This window comes from Elephantulus edwardii, unplaced genomic scaffold (assembly GCF_000299155.1).
Source record: "Elephantulus edwardii isolate Elephantulus edwardi_28Jun2011 unplaced genomic scaffold, EleEdw1.0 scaffold00100, whole genome shotgun sequence".
Taxonomy (NCBI): domain Eukaryota; kingdom Metazoa; phylum Chordata; class Mammalia; order Macroscelidea; family Macroscelididae; genus Elephantulus; species Elephantulus edwardii.
In genome coordinates this window covers 3,873,150-3,878,130 of record NW_006399850.1, presented here as the reverse complement: position 1 = coordinate 3,878,130, position 4,981 = coordinate 3,873,150, and the positions used below count along the sequence as shown (strand labels likewise).

Below are 4,981 nucleotides of genomic sequence, written 5' to 3'. Positions count from 1 at the left end.
AATACAGTCCTTGGTATATACTGCAACAGTCTTCAATGTTAGTTGCAAACGATGCTTCTACGGAGGATGGCTCTGCATAACCTACTGACGCAAAAAAGTAAAACTTTAAACCTAGTATTACTTTCAGAGGGCTAATCAGATATGGAATTTTCTAAAATATCCTGAAACGTTTTGCCCTAGGCCAAACTAAACTAAATCACTTAATCTTGCACGGTACAGCATATAAAAACAAAGTCAGCTTATAGAATAGTTTCTCCAGGGAACAAACAGCCTGTTTTCTTAAGATTCACGTAGGTGCCAAGTTCTGATGCAATGACATACTCCTTTCACACAAAGGCTTATTACATTTCCATATAACCAAAGGAATTTCTCGGCAAATCAAAAGTTTAAAAGTATGAGAACAAATTAAACCAACCTACAACAGCAATTAGTGTATGTAGCCATATGAAAATTTAAAAAAAAAAAATAAAAAAGCTATCAGAAGTGTCTTCCTAAACTAAATTAAAAAGTCATGTAGGATCTTAATTTCTTTATAATATAGCATGCTGCTTACCATCAGATATCCTTAAATTAAATAAAAGCAATTTAATTCCCCATAGTCTGTTGTCTAATAATACGTACTAACAAAGAAAGACACTAATTTTGGCATATGTTGAACAATAAATATATTTTAATTAAATAACAAAAGTGATAATTCACATTTTGAACAATTAGTACCAAATGTAGGATTAACACAGCACCTAAAAATTCAGAATGAACAATTATGCTATTTGCAAAGTATGTATCTCATTTTTGATACTTTAATATTAAATAAAATTTTGCATTATAGGATACAATAAATGACTAGTAATCAGATCTTTAAAGAGAAAACAACATAAGGCTTACAGCGCTAACTTCTTACTCAATATCAAGAAAGTTACAGCACAACTACTAATTTTTCTGAGAAACTAGAAAATTAATGTCATTTCCTCAATGTCCGTCTTAATTTTTTTGTGAAAAGTATAATACAGTCCTAAATTAGATACTCTATAATTCATTCATGTAGAATAAAAATTAGGCCAAAAATAAAAGCTGAAGTATATAATACAGATTTTCCTTTAAGAAATAATTTACTCTTATCTCTTTTGTAACTTGGGGAATTATAACATCAATTAAAAATTCTAGATAAATATCATAACCAATCTATGCGAAGGCTTTCCTCAAGTCCCTATGGGGTACACAGACTACTAGTTGAGAAACTGACTGTTGAAACCCACTCAGAAGATAGACCTGCTGGGCTATTTTCAAAAGGTCACTGCCTTGACAATCCTGTGGGGCAACTCTATATGTGCACACATGAGTTACTATAAGTCAAAACCAACACATCAGCAACAATGAAGGTGATTTGATATTTTGAGCTCGTTTTTAAAAGAATATTTTCTGAAACAGATTTTTTCATTAATATAAACATATGTTAATCGATTTAGTAGAATAACTACTTCATAAATTATTCTTTAGAAATATCTCTAGGTGACATATCAATCAAATTTAAATTGTTGTTGCTGTACCACAGACTCGGAACTGACCCATACATAGCTGGCCCACCAGCAGATTTTCAGAGGCAGTTTATTGCACAGGAGGACACTGCCCATCCTTCTCCCATGAAGATGCTGGTGGCCTTGAACCACCTGTCTTCTATTGCCTACAAAATCCACAGTAAAAACAAATGTGCACCGTATAAAATTATTAAACTAAGCAATGTAGTTTCTTGCACTGTTATTTTTTCTTTTAGAAGAAATGAGATCTTTATTAACCCCTAGGGCACATTTCAATACATAGGCAGATGTAAAATGTTGGAACAAGGAAAGCCAAGGCACAATGAAGGACATGTAAGAGTCCCGAGAGCTCACCACGGGCACACAGAAGAGGCCTTTCCCTTCATCAAGAATCTGAGTGGGGTAAACTGCTGTGCTGGTCCATTGAGATAGGCCAAACCACCCCAGCCTGGCTGACAAGAATGTAGAGCCATGACATCAGGAACATCAGAACTTGCCAGCATAGAGGGTTATCATCCACTTGGGCATTTGTAGGAAGCTGGGTATGTAACTGGCCAGCCAGCCCAGCTTGGAAACGTGAGTCAGAACAAATTTCATGGACAGAGAGTCATGGACAGGGCGGCCATCTACATCCTTAATGCCATAGCGTCGAGCAAGGTCACAAGATGGCAATACCTTCCCACTTAGGCTCAGGATATTGGGGTCTGTTGCTAAAGCCACAATGAATTTGCCACTCAATTCTGTGGTCTCTGCACTTGAGAAATCAGACATTAACTTTTTGAACTCAGGATCCTTGGCCAAGTCCTCCTTGGCCTCCACTATCATTTCTGTCTGCACCAGCCCTGGCCACAGAGACACGTAGCTGACACCATGGCTCTGTAGCTCATGGGCACAGTCAGCAGCCATTCTGTCGCACACAGCTTTGCCCACACCATAGGGGACACTGAAGAGGTACTGCAGACCCCCAGTGGAGGAGATGACCACGATGAGCCCCCGGCGAGCTGGTACCATCAGACGTGCCCCATACACTGAGCATAAGTAGCGGCCTCTGAGTCCAACATTGTTAATGTCATCCCACATGGAGGCGGGGACTTCCCAGAATGTTTTCTTCATATTGTTCATGATTGTCTGGACTCCTCCATAGGCATTATTGACCAGCACATCTAGACGCCCCTGCTGCTCTCGGGCCACCTGCTCAAACAGGATTTGCACTTGGCTCTCCTGGCTTGAATCACACACCACAGGATAACACTTGCCCCCGCGGTATTGTGCCTCCTCAGCAGTGGTCCGGAGGGTGTCCAGATGATGGCCAATGATGTACACGGTGGCTCCTGCCTGGCAGAGCTGCAAGGCGATGCCACAACCAATACCCCTAGAGGCACCAGCTACCACACACACTTGGCCCTTCATGGGTGCTGCCATGACTCAACAAGCGAAGAGGGGAAAAACTGCCACTTGTGTAGCCTCTGGAGTCCTCGCTCCTTCAGCTTTTCTCACCTGCACTGGGAGAATTCACGGTTCCAGTCGAGGGTGTGGGATGAAGTGACCAGGACTGGGGCAGGGGTCAAAGTTGAACCGGGGACATGGAGGCTAGGTTTAGAGATATGGTGACCGGTTCCAGGACAAAGTCCAGGGAGGACTAAGTCCTGGTCCATTCACACTGTTATTTTTTTAAATAAAAAAAAACATTTCCCAAAAAAGAATTTTTTCCATTTTGGAGGGGGGAAAAAACCAACCAAAGAAAAAGAAATTTTCTTCTTGAAAGAAAACTTGATCTCCATGTTGTGCTGCATAATGCAATGTGACACCATGATCGATGTCAAGAATCTTGCTTTTTGAAAGTGAAGAGGACCTGAAATACTTGCTGCAGAAGATCAAAGGTTACAGTCTTCAATATGGATTACATCTCAACATCAACAAAATAAAAAATCTTACCAAAGGCTCAAAAGGCAATATCATAATAGATGGAGAAAGGATTTAAATTGTCAACAATTTCCTCTTACTTGATCCACAATCAACATCCTGATACCAACAGTTCAGAAATCAAAACACATAACACATGGAAAGACTTCTGGTCAAGGATCTCTCCAAAGTGCTTAACAAATTAATGTCAATTTAAAGACTAAATTGTGCTTGATCCAAACCATAATTTGCTATGCATCAGAAAGCTGGACAATGAATAAGGAAGACAGAAGAATTGGAGAGGAGTACTGAATACTCATGGGCTGCCAAAAGAACAAATACATTTTGGATAAAGTGCAAATTTGGTGCTTCTTTGAGGCAAAGATGGTGAAACTCCACCTTACATACTTTCGGCAAGTTGTTAGGAGGGGTCAGTCCTTGGAGAGGGATATTATGCTTGCTAAGAGGGACTCTCAATGAGATGGCTTGGCACCACAATTGTAACAATGACCTCAAACATATCAGCGATAATGAGTGTGGTACAAGACAGGGTAGTATACAAATTTGTTGTTTATAAGGTCACAAAGGATTGATGACATCTAAAAAATAACATCATGTATTATAATATAATAATGATTATAGCAGAATGGCTATGTGAATGATCAGATATTTTATTTTTATAATAAAAGCTTTAATGAATCATAAAGAACAACAACAAAAACTGAATACTATACTATTATAAATATTGAAACTACTGCAAAATAACAAGCAAGTAGTTGGGATCCAAAAGGTAGGGTTTTTAAATGTCAGTAATAGCCAGTTGGGGGCTGGGAGCTTCTTGTTTGAAACATTTAGGATATAGAAGGTAGGTCATTTTTATTTGATTAACAGTCATTTGAGGGCTAGGAGACTCTTCTTGTTTGAAGCAGCTGGAATCTGGAAGGTGGATCTTTTATATTTGATTAACAGTCAGTTGTGGGCTGGAAACTTCTTTTTCAAACCGATTAGGGCCCAGTGACTGAGTCTTCTTTTTGATTAACAATGAGCTGTGGGATGGAAGCCTCTTGCTTAAACCAATTAGGACGCAGAGGGTGGGGCCTCTGTGATTGAAAGTTGGGTGGGGACTAGGTGCCTCTCACTTAAAGCAGATGTGATCCAGAAGGTAGGTCTTTTCATTTTGTTGTATTTGGGGACTACATTGTTCTAATTGGTACAGCACTTGTCTGCTGGTTTGCTGTGCTGATATGACTTGTGGGTTTTTGTGATGATGAAACTATGACACCAGTATGTCAAACGACACAAGGGTCCCCATGGTGAATAGGTTTTAGTAGAGATCCCAGATTAAGACAGACTAAGAAGTAGGATTGGCCATTCACTTCTTAAATATCAGGCCCCTGAAAACCCTAAAAACAAGAGGAATGAGGGTAGTTAAAGTATTAGCGGTGGAGCCCAGATTGGATGTCAGTAAAAATGAGAAAAAAATAATAGCAAACATCCTTTAATATAGGAACATAGAACGTAGGAGGTGGTGATGCCTCTTCACT

At 39.4% G+C, this 4,981-nt stretch overlaps 1 pseudogene; it reads right to left on the bottom strand.

The window, feature by feature from the left end:
- Window positions 1–2,021: 2,021 nt before the first annotated feature.
- Window positions 2,022–2,957, bottom strand: LOC102846006 (annotated as a pseudogene).
- Between the last annotated feature and the right edge of the window lie 2,024 nt (window positions 2,958–4,981).